The sequence below is a fragment of the Chionomys nivalis genome, chromosome X (genome assembly GCF_950005125.1).
Source record: "Chionomys nivalis chromosome X, mChiNiv1.1, whole genome shotgun sequence".
Classification (NCBI taxonomy): domain Eukaryota; kingdom Metazoa; phylum Chordata; class Mammalia; order Rodentia; family Cricetidae; genus Chionomys; species Chionomys nivalis.
Window position 1 is genome coordinate 108,001,622 of NC_080112.1, and position 22,321 is coordinate 108,023,942.

Below are 22,321 nucleotides of genomic sequence, written 5' to 3' on the forward strand. Positions count from 1 at the left end.
TGTGTTCATTTTTCAATCTGTTTAGAGAGTCACAATGCTTTATGCTTCTCTGATAGCTATCTATTTGGGGGAAGCTTGGGACAGGGTTTCTCTACAATCCTGGCTGTCCTGAAGTTTGTTCTGTAGACTAGACTGGCCTCAAACTCACAGAGATCCACCTGCCTTTGTCTCCCAAGTGCTGGTATTAAAGGCGTGCACCACCACCCAGTTTGAAGGTTATCTTTTAGCATTACTAACGTTAAGGTAATTTTAGAAACACTTTTAACAAAGACCCCATCTGCTAAACTTAGCGGTGCATGTAATCCAAAAAAGACTGAGAGTTAAAGGCCAGGTTGGGCTACCTAAGAAGAACTTGTCTCAAAAAATGAGTCCATGCCCTGAGTATCCTTGCTAATGAAGTTTTAGTCATTTGTTAGAATATCTTGGAATATCCCTAGATTAAAAATCAATGGTTTAGGGCTGGAGAGATGGCTCAGAGGTTAAGAGCACTGGTTGCTCTTCCAGAGGTCCTGAGTTCAATTCCCAGCAACCACATGGTGGCTCACAACAATCCATAAGGAGATCTGGTGCCCTCTTCTGACCTGCAGGGATACATGCTGGCAGAACACTGTATACATAATAAATAAATAAATAAATAAAATCAATGGTTTAGCCAGGTAGTGGTGGAGCACACCTTTAATCCCAGCACCAAGGAAGCAGAAGCAGGTGGATCTCTGAGTTCAAGGCCAGCCTAGTCTATAGAGTGAGTTCCAGGAGAGCCAGAGACACACAGAGAAACTGTCTCTAAAGAAAAGAAAGAAAAAAAGAAATAATGATTCTGCCTGCTGGCTAATTTACCAGGTATTTCATCTTCTTTTCAAGGAACTATTAGAGAAATCAGACAATGGAAGGACTTTTGCTAGAAGATGAATTCACCACCATGTATAACCTTTAATAGCTACCTAAGTATCTGAAGGCAGCAGGTATGTCAGTGACCACATGATTTTCACTCAGAAGTATTTGTTTTTTCAAAAATTATTTGCAGGTCTAGGACAGAAGTCAAAGTGGGATTCTCAGTGCTTGGAAACAGAGCAACATACCAAATATCACCGAGATAAAGAGTTTTTAGACTCATCAAAAACATAAAAAGAAAGGTAGAAGCAAAAACAAAACAAAAGCTAAAACCAAACATGTTCATGATGTAGTGTATGAAAACCTAGAGGGCAAAACTGACACCCGAAGCCTCCACTTGGAGGATATCTTTCTTAAAATTTAAAGGTGTTGGATCATTGGAGCTGGAGTCAGAGAGGTGGTTGTAGACCACCTGATTTGGGTGCTGGCAATCAAATTTGGTTTTCTGTAAGAGTAGTACACATTCATGATCACTGAATCACCCAGCCCTCTCGCCGTCATGAAATCCTGAAGACTGAACACCCTCTTAAATCTTGGCCCCGTAACTTTCCTCATGATCTTATCAGAGCAGCACTCCTGACCATCTGAAGTCCACTGCTGCTAATTAACAGTAGTCGTTCTGCTCAAGGGGTAGAAAACAGCAGATACACAGGCAGGATACTGAACTAAGTGGCCTACATAAGAAGGCAAGATTCATGTGGCAAGAGAGAAAGCCAATGGTAGCATCAAATGCTGCACTAAAAGAACAGGCTTCTGCCAGAAAGGATCAGGACCAGAACAGTCAATGCAAACCAGTGTTTCCCAAGCCAAGATCACTGAGAAGCTGGTTCCAAACAGTATCTTAGGTCTGAGCTCCAAACATTCTGATTCAGTAAGCCTAGGATTTTGTCTTGTTACAGCCCTGTCTAATCAAGTTAGAAGTTAGTGATCATTCACTATAAAGCACACAGGAAGTGAAAAGGGAAAAAAAACTTACCCACATTGCTATTCTCATTCTCTCCTCCTACTTTTCTCTCTTTCTTTGCTCCCCCCAAATAAGAACCATTATATAGAAGGTGAGGTTCCAAAAAGGAACTTGGAATAAACCTGGTAGTCCCAAATAAATGACCCAGGAATCACAGACACAAGGATATAAAATATCTCAAAGGATTTTCCCAGGTGTTACAACCATATAATTGGTAAGAACAGCTGCATGACCCACAACTCAAATGCTGGTCACTGCCCAGAAAGCAATGAGTTGGGACCACTGTAAACTAGCCTCACTTTGGGTAAAGCAACTCAAAAGTCTTATCTAACTCGTGATAAGGACAAAGAACACGTTCCATGTGCCTACATAAGAAGGCAAGTGCCGGGCGGTGGTGGCGCACGCCTTTAATCCCAGCACTTGGGAGGCAGAGGCAGGCGGATCTCTGTGAGTTCGAGACCAGCCTGAGCTAGTTCCAGGACAGGCTCCAAAACCACAGAGAAACCCTGTCTCAAAAAACCAAAAAAAAAAAAAAAAAAAAAAAAGAAGGCAAGTGTGTCTGAAAAAAAAAAATAGAACTTTGCCACCTAGAAGGCCTATGTAGATAGAAGCAAATAGACTGACTGAAATCCTAGGAAATGTATCTAACAAACAGGGTGCATAAAGTGTGTAGTCAGCCATAAGGACCATACTAGAATAGGGAAACCAAGATGAGAATGGAGTAATGGGAGAGAAATAACTTTAAAATGGTGAAAATAGCAGCTAAGCTGAAAATGAATAGGTAGTAGAAGGGATGCCATGATGTAAAGTTCTGAAGGGGAAAAATAAGCAGCCCCAAAAGAAAATGCGCTAGAAGGTAAGAGCAGGTGTAGAAGGCATAAAAGAGAAGCCCGTGACATATAGCAATCAAACGGGAAAAGTGAAATAGCGGAACCTGAATTATTTCGCCATCATGGGCCAAACTGAAATACTGTGGGGAAGCACTGTAGCTTTTCAGAAGAGGTTAGAGAGAATGCATTATCAAAACAGGGAAGAAAAGGTATATATAGCAAGTTCTAGACCAAGCCATGGTTGGAGCACCATGGGCATCTCTAATATGCAAAAAGTTTACAAAAGGGCACAATTTTGTTTCAAAATGAAACAAGTAAATTTCACAACAATTAAAAGCAAAAGCATGGTCGTCACTGCATTTGAGGAAGAGAAGGACATGGAGGGAGGTAACAGAGCAAGAATATGACAAATATTTTACACAAGAGTAGATGATTTTGTGTTGGGTTTGTGTTTGTTTATCGATTTGGAGCAGTTTTTGTTTTGTTGTGAGATGGGGGGGGTCATGTTTCTCAGGTTGGCCTCAAATTCACTAGCTGACTCTGGCCTTAAATCTGTTCTTGGACTATAGGTGTGGCCAGTAGACAATTTAAGGAGGAGGGTTGGGTCAGTGGTGACTAATGAAGAAAGAGAACTACTATTCGAATAGAAACACATAGCTGCTGGGCGGTGGTGGCGCACGCCTTTAATCCCAGCAGAGGCAGGCGGATCTCTGTGAGTTCAAGGCCAGCCTGGGCTAGTTCCAGGAAAAACTCGAAAACTACAGAGAGAAACCCTGTCTGGAAGAAAACACAGAGCTTTGGGCAGGGTACCACTCCCATAAGGAAGAAAAAACTTGCAAAGGCTACCCCTACTATCCCTCCCACTTTTGGAAAGGCAGAATCACTGCTCTGCCTCCTTCCATGTGTATTGAACAGGATAGTAACATTTATGTTTCCCACTCATTACATACCCCAAACTTTAACACCACTGAGAATGTGTTCCCCATTTAAACTGTTCTGTTTTAGTGATTTCCCATGGAAGAGCATTCTTATATTCTGCTCCCTGCCCCCCATATCTTTATCTCCTTACCTTTTCTAGCTACTTATCAGCTATCAGTACCTGAAACTCAAATAGCGTAAACATGTCCCAATTGCTTTACTGTGCTTCCCTTCATACAAAGCAGGTCCTTCTACCACAATATATGACAGCACACACACACACACAAAGACCAACTAGAAAGTATCTACTAAGTAATTTAAACAAGGGAGGGGATCTTTTCTGCTGTTCATTTTGTCGACTTAATGTACTGTAACATGTCCTAGCTCCCTTGGTTTTTTGTCCTATCTGAATATTTCCACTGGTGTCTACTACCAGAGATCTGACTTACAAGGCATATTGCATCCTCTTCCAAAATATCTTAATTTTTGTATTTAACAAGAAGGCTAAGGAATTGCCTGCCTGTGATTCTAGCATGGATACCTTCAGACTGCTTGGGTACCACCATGTTTGAAAATTGTGCCTATAAACATTTATGAGACTGGATACAAAGGAATGTTAACTGTCTATTAAACATGTGGAAGCACCGGGCGATGGTGGCGCACTCCTTTAATCCCAGCACTTGGGAGGCAGAGGCAGGCGGATCTCTGTGAGTTCGAGACCAGCCTGGTCTACAGAGCTAGTTCCAGGACAGGCTCCAAAGCCACAGAGAAACCCTGTCTCGAAAAACCAAAAAAAAGGCCTGGCGGTGGAATCCCAGCACTCGGGAGGCAGAGGCAGGCAGATCTCTGTGAGTTCAAGACCAGCCTGGTCTACAAGAGCTAGTTCTAGGACAGGCTCCAAAACCACAGAGAAACCCTGTCTCAAAAAACCAAAAAAATAAAAAATAAAATAAACACGTGGAAGCTTACTCATTCCAATGCACTTAGTTCCCTCCAATGCAGCCACCTTGGGAGGCTGGATAGTCATCTCAGTAACTAGACGACCAAGGGCTTACAATTTTCTACAGCGCTCTTAAGAGTACTAACGTGGAATTCTAAGAGCATTCTATACACACTTTCGATACCTTCACTAGTGTAGGTACTAAATCCCATGCTTTTAGGGGTGACTGGATATTTAGGAACATCCAAATCCATTCAGGACCATAAGTATGGAGGTATAAACCTAGAAGTTAGGAAGGTTAGGCAGGAAAATCTCTAGTTTTAAGCTAGCCTGGGTTACATAGCTACTTCAGAGACAGCCTGTTACACATAATAAGATTCAGTCTCAAAAAATGGAAAAAGAAAAAGAATGCAATCATATAGCAACATTATTAAATGGATGCAGTACAGGACTCACAGCCTAAACAGTGGCAGAAACCTTAGAGAACAGTTCCCTCCCCCATTTCTCGGCCATCGCATGACCATCCTACTGTGTCCACTTCTAACTACATCTGCCAAATAACGAAGAACTGAGCATAACACAGAAGCACTTACAAGGACAAGAGGTAATATATTTTGAGGATGAGTGAGCCGAAACAAAAGTTTTCATGGTTTCCTTACATTTTCATACCATGAGATTGTTTTAGCTTGTCTACACTCGGCCTTGATTTTCTCCCCTATTATTCACAGCATTCATTTTCATTTCCTGCTATAAAGAAACTGGTTTACTCTACCTAAGGAAAATATATCAATGTATTCAAAGCTATATACTACACTCAGGCTCTAGCTATAAGGTTTTGTACAACTGGGGCTAGAAGATGGCTTAGCAGTCAAGAATACTTTCTGCTCTTCCAGCGGACTGGAGTCCCTTTCTGAGTACCCATGTCAAGTGGTTCACAACTGCCTGATACCTGCATCTCAAGGGAGTCCAGTGCCCTCTTCTGTCCTCTGTAGGCACTGCATTCATGTACAAGCATGCATGTGTGCGAGCGCGCGCGCGCGCGCGCGCACACACACACACACACACACAAAGAGACACACACAGAAAAAATAAATCTTAAAAAGATTTTGTACAACTTTTACATGTCACAGATAGCTAGAAACCTTAAGTCAACATTGTGAAATTAGTCATTTTAAAATGCAAAGCCACTTCACCAAGACATCTACGCAAATAGGGACATTTTGAGAGACTTCTAATTTTTGTTAATCCAAAAATAAGAGCTGGTTTTCTTCCATCTTGATCTTCAGCAGGACCCTGAGAACATTTACTGTACCTTTCACACTCCCAATATGAAGAGCTGAATCTTTTTTTTTTTTTTTTTTTTGGTTTTTCGAGACAGGGTTTCTCTGTAGCTTTGGTTCCTGTCCTGGAACTAGCCCTGTAGACCAGGCTGGCCTCGAACTCACAGAGATCCGCCTGCCTCTGCCTCCCAAGTACTGGGATTAAAGGCCTGCGCCACCACCGCCCGGCTCTGAATCACTTTTTTTTTCTTTTGGTTTTTCGAGACAGGGTTTCTCTGTGGTTTTGGAGCCTGTCCTGGAACTAGCTCTTGTAGACCAGGCTAGTCTCGAACTCACAGAGATCCTCCTGCCTCTGCCTCCCAAATGCTGGGATTAAAGGCGTGCGCCACCATCGCCCGGCTCTGAATCACTTTTGCGATGCTTCTATGTCCTTCCTTTCACAGACTGTGACAGTGGCCCTCTGATGTCGCCATTTTAGTATATTGTATTTATGATACAGACTTTTTCATGGAAAATGGTTTGCTTTTGTAAAACTCTCCTAGACCATGCACATACACACATATTTGGAGAGACCATTATCAAGTTATTTTTTTTTTCAGTTCTCTTAACAGAGATGAGACTCTGCTATGACTACATATAGATCATGTATATAACTCATCTGAATCTATGTTTCATTTTTACCCCTTTTATCATACAGTATTTACTCAAAGAATTTCAAATTCCATAATGACTCACTCTACTACCCATCCATAGGTTTACTGGCCCTATCCCAGTAGGGTCTAGCATGATATAAGGCACATGACATGGGCTCAATAAATAGCTTGCTAAACTACTGAAGAAAACCAAACCTTTTCTGTATTTTTTATTATTATTATGTATATGACATTCTGCCTCCATGTATGCCCACACACCAGAAGAGGGCGCCAGATATCATTACAGATAGTTGTGAGCCACCATGTGGTTGCTGGAAATTGAACTCAGGACCTCTGGAAGAACAGCCAGTGCTCTTAACCACTGAGCCATATCTCCAGCTCCACCTTTTCTGTGTCTTTCAGAGATCAGGCACCCCAGAGAGAAAATATTAGTTAAGTTTGGCACAATGGTGCATGCCTATAGTCAACGATAGTCAGAAGGCTGAGGCAGGAAGATCACTTGAACCCACAAGTGCAAGACTAGCCTAGACAATGCAATGAAACCTCATTTCAAAAATAAGACAAATCAGGGCCAGTGAGATGGCTCAGTGGATTAAAGCACTTGCCACCAAGCCTTATGACCTGAATTTAATCCCTGGGACCCACATGGTAGGAGAGAGCCATCTACTACAAGCTGTCATGCACATGCACACACATGTGCACACCCATATACACACACAATAAATGAAACAAAACAGCACTAGATGGAAGTATTCCTTTTACTGCCTTGCTCTCACATCAACTTTCTTCCTGCTATATCTCTATAATAAAGATAATCACAGAACTAAAATAAAATTGTGCCAAGCAAAATAATAAAATCAACTTCCAACTATCCCAGTGTGATAGATCCACAGCTAGTTTTTAAACCCAGGTGACTTATAGAATACCACTAGCTGTGTGTGCAGGGAACAACCATAATATTTGCCTAAACAGAATGAAAATAGGCAGGTAAATTTCAGGGGGTAGGAGAATAGGTAGAGAATAACAATGTGTTTTCTAAGTCAAACAGAAATTGCTAATTTGTCAGCCAATCTGCTGTTTTCAATTGGCCTGTCATCGGCCTCTCCCTATATTGGCATAGCTAACAGAGACCCAATTGTTGACACCAAAGTCCATTCCAGCTGCAGAGAGGAGATCTACTTTGAAGGCAACTGTTTTTCCTTTGCCCAGAAGTTTGTTTTGGGGAACTCAGTGCTTTGTTCAGCATTATTCTCTCCGATTCAATCACTGATGAGCATCTTTATCATAGAAGCACATCAGCTCCAGGTTCTATCAGCTTTCATAGAATTGCCAGAGACAGCTAGAAAGTCTAACCAGCCATAATTTAACACACTAACCATTTGCCAAAAGCAGTATTTTGGGCTAGAGACATGGCTAAGTAGTTAAGAGTATGCATTGTTCTCGCAGAGGATCGTAGCTAAGTTCCCAGTACCATCATCTCGTAGCTTCATGGAATTTGATACCTCTGGCCTCCATGGGCTGCTGAATTCATATACACATACCCAAACACAACACACACACAAAACACTTGCACACACAATTAAAAATAAAATAAAGGGGACTAGAGAGATGATTCAGTTCCTAAGAGCACTGGATGCTCCTCTAAAGGACCCAGGTTTGATACCCAGCACCTACATGGCATCTCACAACAGTCTTTACCTCCAATTCCAGGACATCAGACATGCAGGCAATGCACAGACATATATGCAGGCAAAACACACATATACACAAAATAAAATTTCAAAATAAATAAAAGGTGAGAAGAGATGATTCAGCTGCTAAAAAGATTTTCTGCTCTTGCAGAGGACCTGGGTTCAGTTTCCAGCACCCACATGATCCCTCACAACCATCTATACGTCCAATTCCAAAAATTCTGATGTTCTCTTCTGATACCATAAGCACCTGGCATGCATATGGTGCATACACATACATTTAGGCAAGCACTCATACACATAAAATAAAAACAACTAAATCTCTAAAAAATAAATACTTTAAAGTGGTTATTTGATAATACATATATGTAAGAATAAAAAGTGATATCATATACACATACATTCACCACACATGCATGTGTTTAAGGTCCAAAAGTCAATGCCAAGTGTCATCTTCAATTGCTCTCTACCCTATTTTTTTTTTTTTTGAGAAATTCTTTCACTGAACCTAGAAGTCAGTGGTAGACCCAGAGATCTGATTGTTTCTCCGTCTCCAGCCTCAGGGTTACAGGCACATCACAATTCCCAGATTTTTCATGGGCACTAAAAATTGAATTCAGGGTCTCATACTTGAGCAGCAAGCACTTTACCAATTGGACCATCTCCCATGGCCTTTTTTTTTTTTTTAAAAAAGTTACTTGCAACCTGAAAGTTTCAACTGGATATATAGTCTTCAGTTCCTCTCCTGAAATAGTAAGTAGTGTCATGGCACAGCTGTTAAAGAAACTACCACATCCACCTCAGAGGTAGATGCAGCAATGAGTTAAGGTATTACTTCCTACCATGTAGTAAATGCTGAATGAATACTAATTAAAAGGGATTGCAGAGAAAAGGACAAAGGGCTAAGATAAGAGGAGGGGAGGTAGTAGAATGAATTTTTGTTCTCAATCTGCCACTGTATATGGTAAGTAATCATAAGACACAGTAAGAAATTTAGGTCCAAAATAGATCCCATGTGTTAAGTACATTAACAGTTACTACATACATTTTATCTTACATAATTCTAACCATCCTATGATATTAGTATCATCTCCATTGTCTAGATGAGAACACCGAGGCTCAAAAAAGTTAGTGACTTGCTTCCTGCCATAAAGCAGTAGATTAATTAGGATGCAAGCTCACCTGGGCATGGTAGACCCAAGTTCCACTGAGCAAAGACTATTCATGAGAAAATATATTCAACCATCCCATAGATCCAAGTATTCAGTACATCTTCTCCCTGGGATCATATTTATGTATTACACATTTCACAGAACTCAAAAAAAAAAAAATAAAAATCTTATTATCCTCATACCCCTTCACTGAGAAAATTCTACTGTACCCTTAAATGAAACCAACATTATGAAGTAGGCAGATTTTGTTTCTTAGCAGTACAGAAGCCTCAAACACAAAGCTACCGCTCCATAGAATTCAGTCCTTCCCAAGTCAAATTCTTTATCTCCAAATGAAGTTACACTTTGCCTTACTTAACTCTTAAAATTACTGCATTTTACAAATAACAAGCTGCACCTTTAAATTCATCACAATTGGGGCTGGAGAGATGGCTCAGAGGTTAAGAGCAGACTGCTCTTCCGAAGGTCCTGAGTTCAATTCCCAGCAACCACATGATGGCTCACAACCATCTGTAATGAGATCTGGTGCCCTCTTCTGGCCTGCAGGCATACATGGAGGCTGAACACTGTGTACATAATAAATAAATCTTTTAAAAAAAATCATCACAATTTATCTATCCAGGAAAAATACAACCTTACATCTGGCCTGGAGTTTACTTTAAAAAAAAAAAAAAAGAATAAGACTGGGCACAATAGTGTTCACCTTTAATCCTAGCACTTGGGAGGTAGGGGCACAGGCAGGCAGATCTCTGTGAGTTCAAGGACAGTCTGGCCTACATAGACCCTGTCTCTCTCTCACACACAAAACAACAAACAAAAAGCCCAAAAAACAAGAAAAGTCTAAAGTATTCTTCCCTTGAAGTCCTTTCCTCCCCTCCACCCCATGCACGCGCGCGCGCGCACACACACACACACACACACACAGTTTTTTCTTCACTGTTCCTTAAATGATCCGTTTTTACATGTTTTATGAGGAAAGAGTTGCTACCACTTTACAAAAAAAAAAAAAAAAAGAAAGAAAAAAGAAAGAAAGAAAAACTACAAGAGCTTATTGGGATTAAGTTTTCCTCTTGACCAGAACACAACTTTCGTTCACTAAAAAACATTTTCAACATAAAAGACCGTTTTGAAGTTATGAATAGCAGAAAAGGATATGATTTAGAAAGAGGATGATTTCCTACATTTTACAGACTGGCATGAATAATGCCTAGCTCATGTAAGAGATCATATAAAATACTGCCCTGGAATCCCCTAGTGACAGAAAGGTAGATTACTTATTTCCTCCCTCCTTATCTGTTATGACACTAAACACTGAAGCAGACACAGACTCCAACTGATTTCCAATGCTAACATTAAGAAATTTCCTTTCTTTAAAAACAAAACCCTCAGGTCTAAGTGCTCCCCTTTCCTCCACATACTCTATCAGTGTTTTCTCCCCCTTTTCAGTTTACTTAAGTAACAATGTTCACTTTGCATAGTCTCTCAGTTCCCCTCTAGTGCTCATTTTCCCACCCAAACTCAACGTGGAATTCCTGCCATGGTTTCTCAGAGGCTAGCTGGCCTGGGAAAAAGCTCTGTGCACCTAATAGCCAAACCAATCAGTCCCAGACAGCTCCACCTACAATTCACAAACCAGTGTAAGTGTGGTCCAGTCAAACCCTGATTAGAGTCTCTTCTTGGTGCCCTTAACTCCACCCTCCAATTCTGACCCAAGACTCACAGGTCCCTTATCCTGTTTCACTCTGGAATTTCTATCACTCACCTCCTTCTATCTAGGTTTCCCCCCATTCTACTTGACACCAAGACTCCCTTTCCCCATACAGAATCCTTATATGCATCAGGATCTCCGAAGAAATGTTTCAGTGTAATCTCAACCCCGTTTCCTGGATTCTTCCACATCAGTGGCTTTGACAAGTAAGTTTTTACACTCCTCAACACCAGTTCCATACAGCATCTAAATGCTTCTCTCCTATAGCTCTATATTACTCTCCTTTTCTTTCACAGTGTGGATTTTTTTGTTTTCTATTTCAACACTGAGGCTTGCACGCAGGCCATCACACATGCTAGGCAAGCACTCTATATGCCCAACCCATATTGTGCATTTTACATTTTTAGCATGTATACTACCTTTACTTCTTTATGGGAAAATCTATTTCTCTCTAAATGCCAGTTTCTCCCTAGCCCTATTTTTATCTTCTTTCTTGCTCCAGCAATTCTAGCACTAAAGTGTAAAGAGCCTTAAGGGTTCTTCAAACTTTCTTTGGAAAATATTACCCTAGAGATTTCAAGGTACTGCTTTCTCCTTAGTTAGACCTGACATGGGAACAGTAACTGGCACCTTCCTTTCCCCTTTCACTGCCCTACCGACCCTCTTTCTGACTTCTTTGGTCTTCCTTCTTTCTAGTGGGAAAACTTTTTTTCCTATGATTCTGTCTCTCTCAGCAAAACTCTTCCCTAAAGCTTACAGTGCAGATTAATCATGTCATAAGATCCCCTGCCACCTTTACCAAGCATTTACTTGCCTGTGTAGACTGCATCATGAATAAGGCACACATACACACCCCCTGAGACATCTCCTTTGCTTACCAAGAGCCTCTAAGCCAGTGAGAAAGAAAAGGATCTCCTCTCCCTGGGCCTCCTCCACCTTCCCTGGCAAATCAAAGAAATAGCCAGATCCTTAAGAGTGCCCTTGGTGCGACCCCCATTTCTTCTAGAACTTCCCTCTACTTTGAACAGTACAGACTTCAACAGCAAAGCTGGCTAGGACTCAACTTTCCTCTGCCCTATCCCAACAATTAACCATACCTTCCTTATTGCTCTCTTTCAGAGAACTAGTTTATTTAATCCAGACTTCTGCATCCTTTCCCTTTCCTCTATCAAGTAGGTATCTAGTTCTCTTCATCTCAGAGTCAGAACAAAAAGAAACTTACATACACTTCCTGCAAATTTGGTAAGAGAATCAGACCTTCCCCCCGCTCCCAGACAGGGTTTCTCTGTAGCCTTGGCCATCCTGGAACTTGTTCTATAGACCAGGCTGGCCTTGAACTCAGATATTTGCCTGCCTCTGTCTCCTGAGTGCTGGGGGTAAAGGTGTTCACCGCCACCACCACCCAGCAAGAGGCAGACTTTTAAAAGTCAGTTTTAAAGTGGCTTTCCCCTGATTAGCCCAACCCACATGTGGTTATATCATAACTCCTCCCCTTTCCCCCCCACCCCCCCTTCTCTCTTTTCATCAATGCCCATGCTTAAGTGTATGTGAAAATCCCTTTTAAACAAAGTCAGTGTCAGCAAGCCTCTGTGCTAAGACCTGTGGCTCTCATCTCCCAGATAAACCTCAAGACAGTTTCCTCAGGTGCAAAAATTACCTGCTATCAATATCCTCATAAACTATTCAACATGGCCATGTCAGTCCTCAAGTATATCATGGAACTTCAGACTCTTTTAACTTGACTCACTAAGTCCTTATTGCTCCCTCAGTCTTTCTTGCTACCTTCGCTACCCTGTCAAAATTTTACAGGTTCCTCTTCAACCATTCACTTCCTTTTGGAGCCTCTGGGTAACTCTTGGAATGGGATTATCTTATTTAATCCCCAGTGGAATCTTGTAAGTTTCTTTCCTGCAGACTGTCATTTTCAATACCACATGGTGACATCAAGTTCAATATGAATACCCTAAAACTCTGCCCAAACATCCTTGGCTACGCCACCTACAGTGACCCAGTAAGAGAATAGCACAAGATGGCCACTAAAAAAGATAACTCCCTTCCATCCTTGGAATTTTATTATGAACCTAATCAACTCCCAACTCCAAATTCATGCCCCACTCCTTTTCCCAAGAAGTGTTTCTGCAGTGTGATTCTGAGAAATAGCCTTCTAAGTTGAAAGAAGCATGGGACTAACCCTTGAAGCCTTCAAGTGTACCCTCAGAAGTCTGATCATATTTGCAACTGTACTTTACCCCTGTATCATGGGGACGACCTCCAAATCGCCTTGAAAGTATTCATCTGTGGCTTGCTTTACAGGCCCCCTTCCCTCACTCATGCAAAAAGCCCCAAAACGCTGGGCTAGAAGAATGCTCGCCAAGTGAAGGCTGTCCTTACTGCCTACTCTAGAAAACGGCAAGAATGAGAAAGTATCACCACGTCGACAGTTTGATCAGGCAACCTTGAAAATTTCAAAACAATGCAACAAAAACAGTGCTTCTAATACAGCGAGGAGAGGGGAGGCTCAGTGGAACAGAAGGGCACCCCCACCGGCCTGTGGCGTTGGGCCTCCTGGGTTTGCAGCGTGCTTGCCTCCCGCCTTTCCCCTCGACCACATCTTTCGGTACAACAATCTCCTGCACCTCCATAACACGAAAACCCCAGCCTTGGTGCGGCCGGCTCCTCCCAGCCTTGCCCGGACGTCCCTCTGGCCCAGCCTTCCTCTCCGCGGGACCCGGGCGAGAAGGGCCCCCTCCACCGTCCAGTTCACCTCTCTATCCCTTTCCTGGCCTCCGGGCGCCCCTGCAGGGCTCTGTCCCGAAACCGAACCTCTGGGAGCCAAGCCCACGAGGCCCGTCGCGGGACCCACCCCCCCCTTCCTTCTCCCAGCACCTCGTCCTCCACGCACCGGGCCCCCTGGGCTCCTCGTCGTCGTCGTCCTGGCTCGTACCGCCCCCCGTCGGGGACTCCACCCCCAGCCTGCCCCCGCCCGCGGAAAGGCCCCCTCCCCACCGCGCGCCGCCTGCGCCCTCTGCCCCGGCACGGGACTCTCTTTGGCCTCGGTTCCCCGCCCAGAAGCGGCGGCGGCGGCGGCGGCAACGGCGGTGGCGGCCCCAGCAGGAGCAGCAGCAGCGGCAGCAGCGCCGCCCCGGCCCCGCCCCGCCGCCCGCCGGAGCCCCACGCCCCGCCCGCCCGCCCCGCCGCCGGACTACTCCCCCTTGAAGACCACCACTAAGCCCCCCCATTCCCTGGCCACGGTCTGCACGAATCCAGCTCTGCTGGGCCTGCTGTCCGTTCCTCACGCCCCTTAGGAACCAGGGTGGGGGAACCTTGGGGTTCGTGGCCATCCCTCTCCCTCCTTCTCCAAGGGCCAGGGGATTGCCCCTGATCCCGAAATCCGGCCCCGTAACCGGAGCCTCCCTCCTTTCCAGCCCTGGGCTTTCCTCTCAGACCCCTTGCCTCCAGGCCTGGCGCGAAGCGGGTTGAGGGCTTGCAAGCCGGGTCTCCCACCAGGCTTGCCGGGGCCAGTATGAATTGCCCCCATCTCATCCTCCTTCAATTTGAGCACCCTCTCTGCCTCCTCTGGCCCGGTAGCCCCCGCCCCTAGAGCGAGGGCAGCGGAGCCTGGGCGCTCCGAAGTCATCCCCCGCCTTTTTTCCAGGGACTCGGATAATTGCCCCTGCCCCCATCACAGCACTCCCACTCCCGAACCCAGGCCCCGCCGCCACCTAGGGGTACCCCCCTACCCTATGGCTCCTGCACCCCAGAACAGGGGAGAAAGCAACCCTGAGAGAGTACCCGTCGCACCTCCACCTCTAAGGTTGGAGGGCATTTTCTGCCGGTCTCTTCAAGACTTCATCACGGACACCCCCCCAAAAAAATAACAAGCCCTTTCTCGCCCTGCCCTGTTGGCCAGGTTCCCTTCGGATCGTCGGATTCTTGGATCAGGGTTTGGGGCCAGGTAGTACCAAGACCGTAGCCTCCACCTATCTTTCTGTGGAGTGGGGTAATTCCTATGGTTCCCCCCTCCAGTATCTACCGACCCCCGTTTCCATGGAGACCCCCGCCCAGCCGAGAGGAAGACTCTCTTGGATCGTGGTGAACAAGTCTCACCTGGCTAAAAGAGAAGGAGATCGAGAAGGGGATAGGGCAGGGCAGGGATGGGGTACGAAGGTGGTAAGTGGAGGGGAGCTGTCCCGAAGGGAGGGGCGAGGGCAGAGAGAGCTCTAGGGAGCTCTACGTCCGGGGACACGGAGAGGACGGCGCCCCCGGGGGGCAAGCGGAGAGGTTGAGGAGAGAGGAACGGACAGGGTTGGGGAACGGCTTAGGATAGAAAGAAGCGGGTGGGGGAATACGAAAAAGCCGGGGAGTCAAAAGGGGTGGAGGGGTTGGGGGAGAGAGAAAAAAGACGCACCTGTTCCCGGGTCGGCTCCGCAGGGAGGCTCAGGCCGCCACCCGAGCTCCCTCTTACCCTCTTTGAACCACCACCCGCCTAACACTACTGGGATCCGATGCCCCCCTCCACCCCTTATCGCCACCGACCTCCTTCTCCTCTCACGGCGGCGGTGGTCGGACTCTAGGAACTGAGAGGAAGAAGGGAGGGCTCAGCAAAGCCGAGGAGAGACAGAGCCACACACTGGCAGCGCCGCGGCGAGCGAAAGAGTGAGGGGGAGAGCGGTGTGTGTGTGTCTGTGTGTGTGTGAGCGAAGCCTGGTGGAGTGGGTGCCGGTCGCAGGGCTCGACGGGAAGTGGAGTCCGGCCTTGTTCGCGGGCGGCGCCAGCCAGCTCTGCAAGATACTACAACTCCCAAAATGCTGCCTACACGGGGGGAGGGAATGGGGGAGGAGGAGGAGAAGGGAGGGAGCAAGCATGAGAGGGAGGGACTAAAGCTGGGAGCGAGCGGCAGCGAAGGGGGCAGAGCCAAGCAGCCCCGGTGACACTGGGAGGGGAGGGGAGAGGAGGAGGAGGAGGAGGGGATCGCTGAGAGAACCGAGCGGATTCCGGAGAGGGAGGCAGTGGTAGCTGTAGCAAGCTGGGCAAAAAGATAGACTCCCAAGAAAGGCGGAGGCACGCAATCCGCGGGGCTCCAAGAGCTCCACGCCCCCCACCCCGACGACCCTCAAGAGGGAGGTTGAGGAAGAGAGATGATCAGGGCGCTGAGGCCAGAGGGGTTGGCTGTCTGCCTTCCTTCCAACGTTCTCCACCTTATGCCCCGACCTGACTTTCTCAGGCCACTAGTGGCAGAACCAGTGTGCAAATCACTCTTTGGACCATCCCCAGACCTCCCCTGCCCCAATACCACAGAGCACACGTATTCAGTCCCCTTTTCCCAGGAGCCTGAGGGAGGCTCCCCTTGCAAGCAGGGTGTGACTCTCCCATTCTTCCCGCACCCCCCCCCCCGTCGTCGCCACCCTCCATCTCCTTCCCCGGAACCCTCCCCGAAGCTGGGGCTCGCCTTTCTCTCCCCCACCAGGAAAGAATCCCTCTGAGTACGACAACTCACCCCTACTCTTATACTGGGCCCCAACCCACCAGCATCCCCCTTAGCGTTGCCCCCCTCACCGAAGTAATAGTGGGGGCGGCCAGAGTTGAACTGGTGTCTACTTTTCCTCTGACACTAGCTGTCCTTCGCCACGCCGACCCTGCAGGAAGACAGAGAAGCACGTTAATGCTCCTGTATCCCACCCTCCACGTTCCAGTCCCCACAGAAATGGTTCACAGCAAAGAGGTTGGCAGTGGAAGTGAGCTGAGAGTAAATCCCAGTCCTCAAACCCCTTTCTAGCCATGAAAACCCAGGGATCCGTCCTTTCCCTTAAAAGCCATCAAAGAGCTTGGAAGGGAGGGTTAAATTATCTAAACCCCAATGTCCACACGACGCCAAGCGACGTTACCTCACACGAATATGATACAAACTACACTGTCCCTGAGGGAGGGAAAGTGCAACCCCCGACGCCTTCCACCCCTCAAACGCATACCCCTAGGAGCTTCAGATGGCCAAGGATGAGGAGGAGACGGAAGGGGTGCTCAAAGAGTGAAAGGATTGTGGTGGGGAGGGTCCGCGGCCCCCGAAGAGCAGAATCCAGATGCTAAGAGGTGGGTGGGGGGTGCGGCATATTGCAGACGGCGTCTTGCCTCAGTTTTCCGGGAATCGCCAAGGACCACCGTCTAACACTGGGAGTTGCTTACCAGTCAGACCCCTAACCCCATTTGTGCGCATAAGGCGGCCGGAGCCCAGCCGGGAAGCCCGGGCACAAACTCCGCGGAAGCTGGCCTTCGCCGCCGCCGCCGCCGCGCTGCCTCGGGCCTCCCTCCCTCCGCTCTCGGCCCCGCAGATCTACCTTCGCCCCCGGCCGAGGCCAGACCCCGCTCGCAACTCCACGCCCCTACTCCACCCCCTGCTCTCCCTCCCCTCGCCCTCTCCTCGCCGGTCGGGCCCAACCCCTAGCGCCGCCCCGCCCTAGCGCTGGGTCCAGAGCCCAGCAAGTGCCCCGAACTCGCCCCCCGCCCCCACGGCCAGGCCAGTCAGGCCAGGCCTGCTTTCCCCCCTCCCGCTGCGCCCCGCCCCCCGAATCCACGTCCTACTTCGCCACCCAATTCGGCCCGGTCCGGGTTCGGCCCGCGCCCACGCCACCGGAGTCCGTGGTTCGGTCCGGTGTCCGGTCACCCACCCCGCCCTTGCCTGGGTGCCGGCCTGCCTGCCCTCGCTAGCCCGCCCAAGCGCGCGGTCCCGATCTCGGTCCGGGTCGGGGTGCCGGCCTCGGTCCTGGCGGCGTTGCAGCGTCTCCACGAGGGCTCGGTTCACGCAAGATCCGAACCCGCTCAGGGTGGGGGCTGCGGAAAGCAAGTTTCTTTATCCTCCCCCCCCAACCCCCGCCGCAGGGCCACGCCGTTCCCGCCCCCGTCACAGCGCCCCCTTCACCTGGGCAGAGCCCCTTGGCTGCTGTCGCAACTTTGCTCTTCTGCACACCGCCCGGGAAGCGGGCAAAGCGGGAGTAGGAGGGAGGTGGCGGGGAGGGGGGTGCTGGGATCAGGCCGCTGGGCTCCGGGAGGACACGTGGGGGAGGAGGGGGAAGGAGGAGGAAGAAGGGGGCGGGCCTGCAGTTCTCGGGGCTCCCCCCTACCAGCCTCGGGGAAGCCGGAACCTCGCCGGGCAGCCGCAGACCCCGCACTGGCCACAGGGGAAGAACTGAGCCACCTTCCCTAGCCAGCCCTCCGCTCTAGGAAGGTGGTGGTGGTGGGGGTGCCGCAACGCCTTTCAGGGTCGGAGAGCGATCGTTTTTCGCTCAGGTTTTATATGTAACACGCTCTCCCCATTTATTGACTCGGTCTATGTAGGAGGGCGGGGGTCTTGCCTGAGGGGAACGCCCCCGCCAGACACCCTGCCCTTCCTCCGGCCCCCCACCCTTGGCTACCTCCGTGCGGGGTTCCGTCGCTCCAGAACTCAGGCCGCGCTCAGGCGAAACCCCAGCCAGGGCGCCAAAGTGGGACAGGACAGGTGCTAGGCAAAGGAAAATGCCTGGTCTCATCGCCTCGTCTCGCGACTCCCGCTCGGCCCACTCTTCGTGGCAACCTTCCAGGCTGCAAAAACCTTGGGTCACCCTCAGTGGACATCCCTGGCTTGGGTGTGGAAGCATCTGGGTTGGCGGGGAGACCCGAGGGAGGAAGGAGGGGGACGAAAGGTCTATAAAGAGGAAAGCTTTGCGAGACTTGCAGAGAAAAGCCTGGCTAGAAGAGTACCAAGGACTTGGTGTGTGCTTTGCTTTTCCCCTGGGCTCTCGAGTCACCGATCTGAGCCCCCTGACCCTTCCCCTTTACCCTCAGGACTGCCTGCCTAGCCGAGGGAATAAATCCTTCCTGTGTTTATATCGCAGGGCATCCCTGGGACTTGAAGGGCTTGGAAGCTTGTGGTCCACGTTCGAACTCTGATGACTACATTAACTCCAGGGAGAGAAGCTTAGCAACGGAGATGAAGCTGCTGCTGGCCGGCTTGCTTTCAGTCTTAAGTTGTTTCTTAGTAGCTCCAACCCTGAGCTGGCGGTGAGGACTTTGAAAGTTTGTCTCAACACAGAGGAAATCAGGAGAGATGCCCAGCAGTTCCTAGAGGATTCTAAACAGAATGTGAAACAAAATAACAAGAATCTGGAAAAATAATCTTTATGTCCAGATACATTGATATTATTTACTATATATTTAGTCATACAAAGGAAACTGGGGGATCATTTGAACTAAAGGGAAACCCTGCGCTGGGTGGTGGTGGCGCACGCCTTTAATCCCAGCACTCGGGAGGCAGAGGCAGGTGGATCTCTGTGAGTTCGAGACCAGCCTGGTCTACAAGAGCTAGTTCCAGGACAGGAACCAAAAAAAGCCCTGTCTCGAAAATCAAAAAAAAAAAAAAAAAAAAAAAGGAAACCCTACAAGATTGATATTTTTCTCTTCTCCCTACCCCTCCCACATCCACCCCCCACACACACTTCCACCCCTCTAGGCCTAGGTAGAGGTTCCAACTCTAAACTAAGGGGTGGGTGTTTTTTCTTTGCCTTGTAAAGATTTCACAGATGGCAGTTGAGACTTGCCTGCTATGTTTCCCTCACCTGGTCTAAGGGAGGTGCATGAGTATAAAAGCACCTAACTAAGGCTGTGGTGGCTTTGCTCTTGGCTAAGATCTGGTGTTCTGTTACCCCTATCGCCTGACTCACCAACCTAACACTAACTGCCAGCAACGTGCACATAGTAGGGCGGATCATATTTTGCTCTTCGGTAGCTGTTTTACTTGGCCACACCTGTCCTCCAATATTCATGCACAAACCTATTTAAGAAGTGTTTGGCACCAAGGGAAAAAAGAAGATTCAGAAGTATGTTTAAGTTAATCAACATATGAACTCAATATGCATTACTTAACAGGGAAATCACCTCCATGTGGCTTGCTATTGCAGACCCTGCTTTAAGTCGACTGTTTTCATTTATTTTAATTATTCTGGTAATTACTAAATCGCCACTAATCTTAAGGACCTAGGACCTTAGGGTTACTCTGCTCCCCATTTTGAGGCTGAAATGGATTTTGGACACGTCCATGTGCACTGGGCTGCTTACCATTTGGCTGCATCATTTATCTGGCAAAACGAAGGTTGGAGCAAGATGGTTGTTTCCTGGGTGAAACTGTAGCTTTTTCTGAGCCCTTTCCTGTTGGGGGCCAGACTTCCTGCCCTAGAAGCGATGATGGGAAACCAAGGATCAGTGTGGGGAGAGCTGTGGGAAACCTTTAAAGCATGTAGATAGCAATGATTATTTTATTTGAGGCCAGAGCTGTAGCATAGCCACAATAAGAATACCTTACCTTTGTACAGCATCAAAATGTTTATAATGTCCTTCCATTTCTGTCATTCTATTTGTTTCTCCCTACAACTCTTGGCTTTGTTATTGAGGAAACTGAGACTCTTAAGCATCTCTGAGTGGCTTGTTCAAGGTCACACAGCTAGTGAGTTTCTGAGCCAGGAATCCCAGTAGCCCTGCCTCCACATCCATAGTTCTTTTCAATATAACACTTTTGTTAAATGCCAGAACAACCTGTTTCAGGAAGATTGGCTTTCTCAATTCTCCTGTTCCTAACATCTACTGACCCAGAACAGGACACTCAGAAAGGTACCTTGGTGTGCTAGAAAGGAGATTGTTTAGGAGAAATGTAACAGCCAGAGCCTAGTCCTGTCTTGTTGATAACTAGCAGCAGGGACTCAAGCAAACCCTGATATTTGACCAAGAAGTAGTGCCTGCCTGATGCCATGTATTTCATTGTATGTCCCTTCCCCCAACTCTAAAATACAGAATCAATGTGCATGCTGTATTACCCTCACAGGGGCACCCTATGGGCACCACAAACCACTGCACTCATGCAAGAGTTATCATCCACAATGGCCCACCACAGGCTATCTAGGTGTAGCATAGAGACCTAGGAACAACACTGGACTGGGTCCTGCCCTCCTGAGGCTTAGCAGACAAAGCAGGGCATTTGAGGGTCCCAGGGTAATTTGGGCTCCAAACCAACCTTGGACTAAATCCACAAGGATAATTATGTTAATTCTCTGCTTTGTTCTGCAATCAAAAGCCTTGTCTCTCTAGTAAAACAGCATAGCCCTATGACAAAAAAAGAATCCTACTGATTGAGATCTTTAGAATTACCAGAATGAAGCAAATTGGGAGCTTCTGGTTGTCCCTTCCTTTTCAGCACCTCAGTCAGTTGAAGGTTAAGTCAGGTGTGGAACGCAGCATCTCAGGATAGCAGAGCAGTTGAGTTTAAGTCACCCTGGGTGAAAGGGGACTGAGAAAGGGGGAGAGAGGTACACACGAAGCCTTGGCAGGTATTGATGAATCACTATTTGTGTTCTCCAGTGTTTCATTTTGCATTCTGCCCATCCTCCTTTCTCTCCAAACTCTATGTTCCATACCATGTTTCACTTTCTCATCTACATTGCATCCTGTTACTCTTTATGTTCCCGGGGCAGGTAGGGTTGGGGAGGATTTCTTGCCCCATTTGTCATTTGCAAATCTTAACAAATAACAAATAACAAACCCAGGTGCAAGCAAGCAGGAGGCTGAATGCTGCGGGCTAAGTAAGTGCTCGCTCCCTGAGAGCAAACAGGCTTGAGGAAGGCCAGGTCTCTGCCCTCTAGACACCCCTAGTCTAAACAGAGACATCACGTCTGGTTAAACTTAACTCTGTAAACAGCCAACAAACTTTCTAGATTTTGTTGCCAAAGTGGGGAAAATGAGGAAGAAGGCTAAAATCACCTCAGAGGCCTCACCAGGGCAAGCCACTCAACCCACTAACCACTCCCTGTTTCCCCTAAAACTAGATCAAGACATTGTTTTGTTGTTGTCTTGCTTGTTTTAGACACAGGCTCTAGCTGTATAGTGCTAGTTGACCTGGAGGTCACTGTGTAGACCAGGCTGGCCTCAAATTCACAGAGACCTGTCTGCCTCTGCCCCCCCAAGTGCTCAGATTAAAGGCGTGTGCCACCCAACTGGTTTAACACGGTTCTTAATCAAGCTAAACCTTGTAGCACAGGTTTGTAATCCCAACATTTGGAAGCTGAAGCGAGAATGCATTCAAGGCTACAGTCTGGGCTCCTTGAGACCTTGTCAGGAAAAAGAAAACACTGCTGGGCAGTGGTGGTGCATGCTTTTAATCCCAGCACTCAGGAGGAAGCAGGCAGATCTCTGAGTTCAAGGCCAACCTGTTCAACAGAGTGAGTTCCAGGACAGCACGGGCTACTCAGAGAAACCCTG

At 47.6% G+C, this 22,321-nt stretch overlaps 1 protein-coding gene across 3 annotated transcripts in view; it reads right to left on the reverse strand.

Annotated features, from left to right (window-relative positions):
- Positions 1 to 16,668, reverse strand: part of Bcorl1 (BCL6 corepressor like 1) — a 68,381-nt gene extending 51,713 nt beyond the window's left edge. The window contains exon 1 of one of the 3 annotated variants that reach the window (XM_057760098.1): positions 16,604 to 16,668. The gene's annotated coding sequence lies outside the window, so the exon portion shown is untranslated. Of the gene's footprint in view, positions 1 to 13,949; positions 14,001 to 15,583; positions 15,722 to 16,603 lie in introns of those variants that run through there. The other 2 variants (XM_057760097.1, XM_057760099.1) reach the window with 2 other exon arrangements.
- Positions 16,669 to 22,321: the final 5,653 nt, after the last annotated feature.